Below are 12970 nucleotides of genomic sequence, written 5' to 3'. Positions count from 1 at the left end.
TCATCGAGGGAGTAGGGGAAGTAGACCATCTCGACGTCTCTTGGTTGGTGAGGTAGCGAAGAGTTCGGTGTACTCTTTTGTGGTTAAACGTCGACTCTGAAGAGGAACGGCCTGAAGCGGGGGTATTCCTCCTTGGAAAGCAAAGCTAGGTGATATTACGGGTGCTCCTTCTTTCTTCACCTTGCGGTTCCTCATCTTCTCCATACGAAGTAGGTCCTTGACTTGGTGCAGCTCTTGGCGGATCCTAGTCGACTCCTTGATCAAAAGATGCGTCAAGGTGTGTGAGGAGAGGCTGTAGTAGGTCTGAAACCTCAATGCGTCCCGTCCTCGGACGAGGGGTTGAGTGTCCAACTTCCGTCTACCTTATCCTTAAGAAAAGGTAGGTGACGAGTAGCTGGCTCGTCTGCCATCTCAGGAAGGATGTCGCGGAGTCGCACGAGTGCCTCTCGTGCTGCAGTCTCCACGGCCAACATGAGATCCTCCATCTGTGGTCCTTCAAAGAACCAGCTAGTTGGGGAGTCGTTAGCCTTCACTATCACATCCACGTGATACTCCTTGGTGTCGGCGTTGACCCAGTGTTCGTGGTAGAGAAAGACGGGCGTGCGACGTACTTGACACTTCTCGAGGCTGTCGCTCAAAAGTAGAGGAAAGCCCGTTTCCAGAAGCATCTCGGGTATGGCGACCATCTACAAGGTGTAGAGGAGAGGGTTAGAAATATTTAGTGGATGCGGTTCTCGGGTCAATCTATGTGCACTAATTGTTTCAGCTATCGCCCATGCTACCTAAGGCTTCCCATAGTTAGGATGGCTCTGGTACCAGCTCTGTGGGGATCCCAACTTACTAGTTGAGAATCGCCGTGCTCAGTGATCCCAGAGATCAATGGTCACCAAACACAGATACTGAATAAAGAGTCTTACATCCAGGTACCGATTATTACAACACGTGACCGAAGGGTCAAGCTCACAAGACATGGCCTAAGGCCAAAATCACACGAGTACACTAATAGCGGAATACAAAGGGGCTAAGCGGGTGCCCATGCCATCAAGCCTACACCGACAGGCATTCTGACTCGTAAGCGTCCTAGTTCGCAGGGGTGTCTACGAAGAGGTACTCATCTCCAAACTCCGGTCCTTCCATGTCTAGTCAATAACATAACCAGTGGCAAGCCAATGAGTACTTTGAATGTACTCGCAAAACAGCCCATGATATAATCAACGAAAGTGAAGGATAACAATATCATGCATTTCTAGTGTAACTCATCTGGGTGGAATGATCATGAATATGCATCAAGTTAAAGAATTACTCTTGAAGAACAGGTTACAGATATCAATATATCTGTCGAGGGCTGAACCATCCGGGTTCACCCTATATGCCAAGTCACCGAACTTGGTCATATCATTGCTATCATAGCAACACCTTTCTCATCACCACACACACACACACACAACTCACACAAGCTTGGTTTATGCGGAAATATCAGGATGCAGTTTAAGAAGAATTACCCAAATGTCCTTGACCGTGGACTCGGCTATTCAAATAGTTTACACTCTGCAGAGGTAGTAGGCTGGACCCACGAGATCCGGGAAACTTCCGTGTCATCCACGACTCGCGGTATATCACATACCCGAGGTAAGTACCCGATCAATGCCTTTCCCTTGACGATTCTAGACAAAGAGGTCCACTCGATTGGTACCCAGCCCACATGTTGTAGGTCTTACGAGCACCAAATCTGGACTGTACGAACCATGCAGGGACCAACGGTGTGACTGGAACTCATAAAAATGGCATAGTCGTCCTACCTGACACGACCCCATCACGAGAGTGACCACACATCACTCTCGCCACTAGTAATGTAGCTCTTTGCTAGCACCAACCAGAGTAATTGACATAGCCCCGTCCCATAAGGAGTAACGTGGTCGTACTGGTAAGGTTGGGACGGCCGACACTTCATAAATCTAATCCCATTCCGAAACCTTACTCACACAAATAGCGGGTGCATCACTTCACCAAAAGTGACCACCTAACTCATCATCACCCTCGGGCATTAGTGGCACCCGACAGGGTTTTCATAAACTCTTGCTTTATGACAACATCATGCTCATGATAATACTACTGCTATCTTTACTTGTCAACATGGTATTAGCATGACCCTCAAGGGGTAGAGTCAAGCTCAATGCAAAACACTCCGAAGGAGCCTTCGGTAAAATCATATCAAATGATTACCGGCACTCATGATCATATGCAACAGAAATACTTTCTATTTTAACATGCAAAGTAACATGTGCTCAGTCATGGTCAAAGGGCTGCTTGCCTTGGTCAGCTAAGTATCCGGGGTCTTCGAGGTCTTCCGCTCCAATTCCCTCGTCACACGGATTTTCTATCGTCGATAAAACAATAAATAAGAAATAGCTCACGCAGAAACGGACCACAAAGTCATTTAAAAAAAGTTCTCTATTACTCATAAATCTAAGATATCACTTTAAAAATATTTGCCTTAGTTTTCCTTGAAGGAATTTTTTTGAAATCAACCAAACAGAAGCAAAACTATTCCAATTTAGTCCTTTTTATTAATATAAAATAGAATAATTGTTGGAAAAATTCATCTAAGCATATCATTAAATACTACAAATTTTTAGAAGAATAACAGTGGAAGAATTTTATTTTTACACTCGTTAAATGTTTTTGTAAAAATCTTAGAAACCAGGGTTTAAAATAAAAAGAAAAACAGGCCACCTCCTGGCCTGGCTCGGCCCAGAGCTCGGCTGGTCCAGGGCCAGCCGACATCCTGCCCAGGCGCACGCGCCGTCAGGTTTGAACCTGACGCGCGGGGCCCTGCGGTCAGCGGCCGAGGTCAGCGCGGGGAGGAGGCTGGGCCACCGACAGGTGGGGCACACCTGTCGGGGTCGTCTCCTACCTCCGGCCAGAGAGGAGGAGGAGGACGCCGACGAGGTTGCCGACGCGCTCATGCTCCAACGAACACGGGAATGGGGTCGCCTTGTTGTCGCCTACCTGCTGGTGGTCGAAACAATGTCGGGGAGACAGGGGTTTGCCGGCGACGAGGAGACCGTGGCGGAGGAGTTTCGGGAGGTGGTCGAGGGGGTGGCTAGAGACACGGAAAAGCTCGGGCGAGTTGGGGGAAAGCTTCCTGGGATCAAGGGGGTCAGTTTGGTGGGTCGAGGGGCGCAGGAGCTATCGTGTAGCCGGGGATCGACCAGAGCTCCGAGGCGGAGGGGCCTCGGTCGATCTCGAGCACCGGGGCTCTGCTAGTTTGCTGGGATGGCTAGGGAGGTAATAGTGGTCGTGCTGAAGCCATCTGAGGGGTGATGGAACGAGGGGGGGGGGGCTATTTATAGACCCACGATGGTGAGCAGATTCGGGAGCGCTGGTGACTCACCGTGGCGCGCATGGGGGTGCAGAGAGAGGTTGGGGTTGAAACCACGGTCTCAGGACGTGGTATTGGACCGCCCGAACCATGCACTAGAGAGAGAGGAGAGTCGAGCATTCATGGCCGCGCAACCTTGGCCGTTTCTGGTGCGTGCGGGCACGCGTCACGTGAGCTCTAGCGCGGGAGAGGAGGGGCCCTGAGGCTTGCTCGATGCAGAAGGGTTGTCGGGGAAGAGGTTGGACATCTCGGGGGAGGCTGGAACTGGCCGAGGGCGTCGCCCCCACCTTGGTGACTCCTTGTAGCGCGCCCAGAGCGTAGTTTTGCCATGCCACGGCATGCTGGTGCGCTCTGAGGCACTTTGGACGTGTCCAGCATGTCCTGGCACTGGCTGGGGGTGTGGCTAGCCATTTGGTTCTAGTGGGAGCTTCGGCTGGTCAAAGGAGGCAAGAAATACTGGTGCCGTCAGTCAAGAACTGAGATCTAAATTGGGGTTTTTCTCCTTTCCACTTTGAACCAGTGAGGGGCCAGTTGACTGATGTTAGATACAGGTGCTGTCCACTTAATCTAAGTGTTTTAAGCAAAGCAGTTTGGTTTAGCTGTGGCTAAGGTGGCTTTTTCCTATCTGTCAGAAGGTGTTCGACAGTGGGTTTAGGGGGTTGCACCCCACCACTGATGCTGAAACTTAACAGGTTTGGTTTTGGTGGAAACCCATGGAGTTTCACCAAATTTGAGCTCCAAAGGACAAGTTTAGCTTTGTAAACTTGAAAAACTCCAATATGACCAGATTTATTCCTTCCAAAGGGAGTGTCGGCAAACTAAGTCCCACAAATCCCATTTTTGGTGTGGAACCCTCATTTGAGGTATTAGGCACCCGTGCAAAGTTTGAGCATCATTGGACAAACTTTGCTATGTAGAGTTGATCTAACTTGATTCTGGACAGACAAGGTTATAGGGTTATTTGGGGTCCTTATCCTCCTTTGATGAAGGTGAAACTTTCTGTGCACACCAACCAAGGCTTAGGGATATCACTGGAATTTTCTAGGAATTTATTGAGAATATTTCCTTTGTAAATATTTCAAAATTTCAAAACATACAGAAATAGCTTTTATAGTTTTAATCAATAAACACAATATAAAATGGGGTTTAAAATCTTATGGATGGAAAATATGTGTCCTTCTGATCATCTCTAAATTTAATCAGATTTTTCCAAAGCAAAAAAGTAATTTCCCATGTTGGAATACCAATTCTGACCTTAGAAATGTACAACTTATTTAATTAGGAAAATAATCACAAAAATAATTATTATTGTGGTTTTGAAATATAAAGATAGGTAAAAATCAGATTACCAAATGTGAGTAGAAGCACTGCTTGCTATCAAAGACTTGTAGTGCAACTCAAGGTGGTTTTACTTTGGTCAGCAATAAGCAAGGTTTTTGGAAATCAGTATAATACCAAAGGACTTTAAGGTTTTAAATCCTCACATGATCAAGCATATAAGCATACAATGTCAATCATGCCACTCACATCATTAGTTTTGAAAAAGTTTTAACAAGCTTAGAATTTCACAATACAGACAAGTGATAGCAAAAACAGGGTGTGATAGACCTATCCCCCTTACAAGAATCTCGTCCCCGAGATTCCTAAGCTAGGTGCTAAAAAGGTCTGGAAACTCAGATCGGAGATAGCCTTCATGCTCCCATGTTGATTCGGCTTCGGTGTGGTTGCCTCATTGAACCTTGAAATACTTGATGGTGTGGCTTCTGGTGTATCGCTCTGCTTCATCCAGAATGCGGATTGGCCTCTCGCGGTAGGTGAGATCAGACTGAAGGTCAATGGCCCAGTGATCAATGTCCTTGTAAGAATCGGAACGACTTGGCGCTTGGAGACACTTCCGAAGTTGTGACACATGGAAAACGTTGTGCACACCTGAAAGTTCTGCAGGTAACTCGAACTGATAAGCAACCTCTCCACGCCTTGCCGTGATCTTAAATGGCCCAATGAACCTTGGAGCGAGTTTCCCCTTAACGTGGAAACGCTTGGTTCCATTGAAAGGGGTGACACGGAGGTACACCAGATCTCCGGGAATGAACTCCACATTCCTATGGCGAGAGTCCGCATAACTCTTTTGTCGTGACTTGGCTGCCTTCAGGTTTTCTCAGACTAGTTGCACCTTCTCTTCTGCCCTATGCAAAACTTCCGGTCCGAAAATCAGCACGACTTCGGTTTTTGACCAGTTGAGCGGGGTGCGGCATTTCCGCCCGTACAGTACTTCGAACGGGGCCATCTGGAGACTAGACTGGTAGTTTTTGTTGTATGAGAACTCAGCGAACAGCACACAGTCTTCCCATTTGGCTCCATGCGCTAGGACGCATGCGCGGAGCATATCTTCGAGTATCTGATTCACCCTTTCCGTCTGTCCTCCCGTCTGTGGGTGGAAGGCGGTGCTAAAAGAGAGCTTGGTACCGAGGGCCTCCTGAAGTTTCCTCCAAAACCTTGAGGTGAACTGAGTGCCTCGGTTAGATACAATCTCCTTGGGAACTCCATGAAGGACACGTGATTTAATTAGGAAAATAATCACAAAAATAATTATTATTGTGGTTTTAAATATAAAGATAGGTAAAAATCAGATTACCAAATGTGAGTAGAAGCACTGCTTGCTATCAAAGACTTGTAGTGCAACTCAAGTTGGTTTTACTTTGGTCAGCAATAAGCAAGGTTTTTGGAAATCAGTATAATACCAACGGACTTTAAGGTTTTAAATCCTCACATGATCAAGCATACAAGCATACAATGTCAATCATGACACTCACATCATTAGTTTTGAATTTTTTTTAACAAGCTTAGAACTTCACAATACAGACAATTGATAGCAAAAACAGGGTGTGACATTATATCTTTGTAATAGACTTAGGCAGTAGCAAACCATGGCCACTTTATCGCGTTCTTTTGCTATCTTAAGCCTTCACGCCGTGGATCCAATATTATTGCTGCCTTATGCTCACAGCTTTTCACCATTTTTCTGAGCAATATTCCTTTATTTTGGTCCACTCGTAGATCCATAGTTTACCGCTTGTTTTTAGAAACATGTTTGTTCGCCTCCCGAGAACATCCCTAAGGAAAAAGGACCCTTGAGAGTCGCCGTTTAGCTCCAGCTTCCATAGCGACTTAAATTTATCACGATAGTTATGCCCCTTCCTTTCCAATTGAAGGGCGAGTTACAATACTTCAAAGATACTTCCACGAATCGCCCGAGTAGCGGGTTATGATGTATGTCACCCATTTGGTGAGTCACCAAATCCTTTTTGAACATACTGTAGACCCATACTGGCGAGTTAGAATACTTCATAGTTTTAACTGAATCGCCTCATTCCGCTCTCTTTTGTAGTCATGGCCATTTTGAAGTGCAATTGGTTACCAACAAAAATCGATGATGCCGCTCGCGAGAAGTTTGTTAAGGCGGGTCTTCTTGACAGTAAGGAAATCATTGGTTGGAGAACCGCCCCGGGCGAGTTGACTCCCAATCCCGCTGCAGGAGAAGTAGTCATCTTTACCGATTACCTTGAACGAGGTTTCAAACCACCCGGGTCAAAGTTTTTTCGAGACGTCTTGCATTTCCTTAATGTTCATCCTCAAGACCTGGGACCCAACTCCATCAGCAACCTTTGCCAGTTCCAGGTTTTCTGCGAGGTATACCTGCAGATTGAGCCCATACTTCCTTTATTTTGGAACTTCTTCCATTTGAATCGCGAGACCGAGTTTCCCAACGGTCCCAACCATGAACTTGGAGGAGTCAACATTCAAAGACGCCGAGAGCGTGGATTTCCATCAGTCCTTCTGCCCAGCCATCCCAAGGGCTGGGCCGAGTCATTGTTTTATTGCCGGGACACCTCTCCACCTGGCGAAAACTCTTCCGGGTTTCAGAGTAGATCGCCTACCAATGGACTTCAAACTGCCCGAGAAACTCAAAGAAGAAGAAGAGTCGGGATTTATCCCCATTTTCTCCGAGTTAAAGTCTTTGACCAACAACGGGCTCATCGGGATTGATCTGTTCTGCTGTTGGGTGGAGTTGAATATTCTTCCCTTGAGTCACCGAGACGGGATGATGTATGAATATGATGTCATGGTAAACCATCCAGTGTGCTTCCAGCACAAAAGACTCTTAGAGAGTGAAATTGTTGGAATCATCAAGAAGCTCACCGGTGAGCCTTTGGAAGAATGTGCCAAGATTGGGCTCAAGGCCTTATGGCTCTCCAACCCGGTGCCGCGAGTAAGAATCCAAGCCACCTTTCGTTTCTTTGTACTCACCAATGCTCTTGGTTTAAAATTCACTTCTATTCATCAGAAAAGTGATCCATTCTGGCGAAGGGGCCCCAAAGTGACCGCCCAAAAGACCACCAAGCCGCCACCAAAGAAGAGGAAGAAAACGAGCAAAGGTAAAGCCGCCGCCAAAGATTCATGTGTTGTCGGCGAGTCACGAGCTGACGATGAGTACTCAGAGGTAAGACTTCCCCCTCACTCATTACCTGTGTATTCTGACTTATGCTTATACCATGCGTATTTATGTGTAGGGCGAGGATAATGAGATCCAAGATGATGCGGTCGAGGTAATTTCTCTTTCTTCCGACTCACGTTCTCCTTCTCCTAGACCAACCAGACGGATCTGTGGAAAAGTGCCCATGCCTCACCCATATGCTTATATGGATCCTTATTTCCTTTTGAAGAAAGCAAGATATACCCCCAAGCGCAAGACCCGTAGTCACTCTGGCGACTTAATCTCCGAACTGCGTGAGAAGACAACCGGTCGAAAGCGCACCAGCGAGGTACGATTTTCTTTTATCACACCATTCCTTCTGTAAAGTATGACTCGCCACTTCTTTAACTTTTAAGCCTTTATTTTACCAGAGTTCTCCCCCTACATCTAGCGACTCAGCAATATCAGCTCTCCCGCCGATGGTTCATGTGCAAGGGTGAGTCCTTTTGTTAACCCCAATTTGTTCTAAACAACGATATGTGCTTTTCATCTTGGTGCCTTTGTCTCAGAGCACAAGCGAAGAGAAGGAAAACTGGTGACTTATCTTCTGCTCCTAAAGCAACTGAAGCCTTAGGTATGAGCGCCTCTGTCCCAGAGACTGATGAGGAGCAAGCGGCGGCTAATGACATTCCTATGGACGATATTCCCGATGTCCGAGACGACTCGCCCGTAATTTTGAAGGAAACTGCTGACAAGGTTAACCCGCCAAGCCCTCTCAAGGCGACTGAAGATCCATATGATGTCATAGTCACCGGTACTGGCTACTCCACTCCTCCAATTGCGGTATTGTCCAAGCATACCTCCAAGGAATCGCGTCCTTCCCCTGATCAAGACGCCAGTAAATTCAAGCTCCCCCATTATGAGAAGTTGGAATTTGACCAACTTTGCTCTGGTTTTGTAAGTCACCTAGAGAGGGATTATGAGATGAACAAAAGCTTGGTTCATCTTATGAAGGTTAGGCATGAGGTACGTCTACTTATGTATTCTCTTCCACCCATTAGCCTTCCAAGGGCCGGCTCATCTGTTGAAAAATGAGCCGGGTCTTGAATATAGTTAAAGTCTTCAACCTGTAGCCCCCAAGGGCCGGGTCATCTTTTGAAAGATGACCCGGGTCTTGAACATAGTTAAAATCTTCAACCTGTAGCCCCCAAGGGCCGGGTCATCTTTTGAAAGATGAGCCGGGTCTTGAATTATAGTTAAAATCTCCAACCTTAAGCCCCCAAGGGCCAGGTCATCTTTTGAAAGATGAACCGGGTCTTGAATTATAGTTAAAAATCTTCAACCTGTAGCCCCCAAGGGCCGGGTCATCTTTTGAAAGATGAGCCGGGTCTTGAATATAGTTAAAATCTTCAACCTGTAGCCCCCAAGGGTCGGGCCATCTTTTGAAAGATGAGCCGGGTCTTGAATATAGTTTAAATTCTTCAACCTGTAGCCCCCAAGGGCCGAGTCATCTTTTGAAAGTTGAGCCGGGTCTTGAATATGGTATGAATTTGAATAAAATCATACATTAGCCCCCAAGTGTCATGAGTATTGCTTGCAATAATGTTGAAACTTATCTCCCCAAATTTTATGTGCAGGGGTCTATGACCCAGACTGAGTCGGCTTTAGCCGACTTAAGGAAGAATATGGCTGAACAACAAGATGCACAATCTGAGTTCGAGAGAAAATACCGCTTGGTTCAGGCTGAACTGGAGAGGATGAAGGCTGATCATAAAAAAACTGGAGAAGAAAGCCAAAGCTGACCAAGCCGCCATCCTTCAGCGTGCTAAGCAAGCTGAGGAAAAATTGGAAGTCGCCGAGCAAGAGCTTTCCGGCTTAAAAAGCACATTTCCAACAAGACTGTCGCTATGTTTGGTAAGCATTGACCCTTGCCTGTCGAAGAAATAATCTGGTCTTCCGAAAACTATCACATACTGATGTGTCCTTTGTAGGTTCGCGAGCCGCCAATCTTCCAGACGACTGCATACTGAAGCTAAAGGCCATATATACTTTCGCCGAGAATCTATCTACCGGGGGCATGCTGACGATTAAGGCGGTGATGGGCAGCAAGGAGCCAGTCAGAACCATCAAGCACATGCTCGGCTATCTGTCCACATTGCCTCCTCAAATAGAGGAACTGAAAAGATCAGCCGCCCGGAAGGGAGTCCTGAACACCCTGAGTCGGTGTTTAGCCTATGCCCCGGAGCTCAAACCAGAAGAAATAGTCGCCGGCTACCCGGAGTTGAAGGATGTCGGGTCAGAATTCACCGAGGTGGACTACCACCAAGTTATCATAGAATCTTGCTTCACGGCGACTCAACTAGCAGCCAGCTTGGATCTGAGTAAATACCAAGCCGCCTATGACGAGAAGAAAAAGAAGGTGACGCCTCCCTCGTATGAAACTGCTAGCTTGGTTCCTCGTCGACCCAAGAATCCTTTTGATCTTGACATGGACCTATCCCTTTTCCTTGATGATGAAGATGAGTTCGTTCCCTTATCCAAGTGTAATTGGAAACTGGGCGACCTATGAATCGAAGGCGGAGAGAGCTCAAGGCAAGGTGACCCGGAGGTAGCTTGATCCATCCACCGATCCTTTCATCGCTCGGGGATAACACCCGTTTTTGGCCATGCGAGCCATGTAATAGCTTGTTAGATTTTGTGGAACAACAATCAGTCAGTAGTACCTGTTGATGTAACTTTTGCTGAACCACATTTATCCCTTGAATCTATTCGTGAATCGCCTTATGTGTGAGGAAAAACATGAGCCGACTCAGTGAGTGCATGGCGAAGAATAGACCAGCCCCTTGGATTATGGCAAAAAATAGATCAGCCCTCCCCGGGTTATGGCAAAAAATAGATCAGCCCCCTGGGTTATGGCAAATAATAGTTAAAAAATGAGTCGGGGCGAGTTATAACCAAAAGCCGACTCAAAGATATTAGGAAACCTTGTGGTCTTGCCATCATGAAATAAAAGTTTATCGTCTCAGTGAGTTACGGTAGGATAAGACGAGTTTGCAAAACTCTAGTGTTACCCTTAGAAGGCCTTTGCAAAAAGCCTTGTTGTTTTAGACCGGCTGATCAGGCGCGAGTCAAGCTTCCGTGAAGCAGGTTCAATGAACCAATGGTTTTTTCTATCTCCCATGTGTGACTCTGGCCGATACCTTTTATGTTTTAACCAAGGCGAGTTCAGGGTCCACATGACGGATTGACTCGCCCTGAGTACATAGGTCCATGTGGCGACTTGTTCAACACATAGTCCAGTATAACCATTTGTAATGCAATAATTTTTCGCTAGCCAAGAGGGTATTCAGGCTGAACTCAGTGAGTGGAAGCCCCCAAGTGACCTATGATTCAGGAAAAAACCAGGCATAGGATCACAGAAGCGTATACGCTCTTACTGCAAAATGACTTGGGGACTAGTAGCCCCCAAGTAAGCCGACTTATTTCTCAAAACCACATAAGGCGCCTATGTTTGAACCGTGCAATGTGGCAACGTTGGTCCTCTTTGGCTTTATCAAGGCCCAGTTTTGAAGTAAGTGCAACATGGCGACTTACACTCTTTGACTTTGATAACGTCCATGTTTGGACGACTTATAGAACAATAAAGACTCATGCTTTCAAAAGCTGAAACGGCAAAGGTCCCCGAAATTCATGGGTGCCGGCTTCATTGCTTTCATAATTCATGGATTACAATTTTCTGAACACTGGTAAAAAAGGGAGCTCGTGGCTCTAAGTGTAGTAAGGCCGTAGATGGGCTATGTTCAAGGGGCGAGTTGTCTCAACCTCTGTAGTTGGCCGATCCGGGCAAAGATCCACCAAGTAGTATGAGCGGTTCCGAAGATTCTTGCTGATGACAAACGGTCCTTCCCAGGGAGGTGATAGCTTGTGCATACCAGTATGATCTTGAATCAAACGGAGCACCAATTCGCCTTCTTGGAAAGTCCGGCTCTTGACCTGACGACTGTGGTAACGTCGCAAGTCTTGTTGGTAAATCGCCGATCGTGATGCGGCCATGTCTCGTTCTTCCTCCAAGGCGTCCAGCGAGTCTTGTTGCGCCAGCTTGTTGTCCTGTTCCACGTAGGCGGCGACTCGTAGGGAATTGTGTTTGATGTCACTTGGTAACACCGCTTCTGCTCCGTAGACCAGAAAAAAGCAGTAAAACCCGTGGTGCGATTTGGAGTTGTCCTGATACTCCATAGTACCGACGGCAACTCCTCCACCCAACATCCTGGAGTACGTTCCAAAGGTACCATGAGCCGAGGCTAATACCCCGCAATACTTCCCGATTCGCCCTTTCCGCCTGTCCATTGGACTCGGGATGTGCAACCGTGGAAACATCAAGCCGGATATGCTCTCGTGAACAAAACTCTTGCATTGCACCTTTGGATAAATTAGTACCATAGTCAGTAACGATACTATGAGGATATCCGAATCTGAAAATCAGTTTCTTCAAGAATTTGACGGCCGTATCTGCGTCACAGCTGCTAACAGGTTCCGCCTCCACCCACTTGGTAAATTTGTCAACCGCCACCAATAGGTGAGTATTTTTAGTGGAAGACATCTTGAAAGGTCCAACCATATCAAGCCCCCAGACTGCAAACGGCCAAGTGATTGGTATCATCCGCAATTCCTGAGCCGACACATGCATCTGACGTCCAAATTTTTGGCAGCCATCACATCAGCGAACGATCTCCTCTGCGTCTGCGTGAGCCGTCAGCCAATAGAAACCATGCCTGAAGGCCTTAGAAACCAAGGATCGGGACCCAGCATGATGACCACAATCGCCCGCTTGAATCTCATTTAAGATCATACAACCTTCTTCAGGAGAGACGCATCTTTGAAATACCCCTGAGGTGCTTCGTTTGTGTAACTCGCCATTGTGTATGACCATGGATTTACACCGACGGACGATTTGGCGAGCTAATAACTCGTCTGCGGGTAACTCGCCTCTGGTGAGATATGCCATGTGTAGCGACCCGACTCAACGAGTCAAGCCTCTGGTGTTTCTGTACCATCCCAAGATCATGCTGGTACACACACAGTACATAATGTATATATTCAAGAGTGCAATCACA

Source organism: Hordeum vulgare, chromosome 1H, assembly GCF_904849725.1.
Source record: "Hordeum vulgare subsp. vulgare chromosome 1H, MorexV3_pseudomolecules_assembly, whole genome shotgun sequence".
Taxonomy (NCBI): Eukaryota; Viridiplantae; Streptophyta; class Magnoliopsida; order Poales; family Poaceae; genus Hordeum; species Hordeum vulgare.
The sequence above is the reverse complement of the archived record's forward strand: the minus strand, read 5'-3'. Positions refer to the sequence as shown.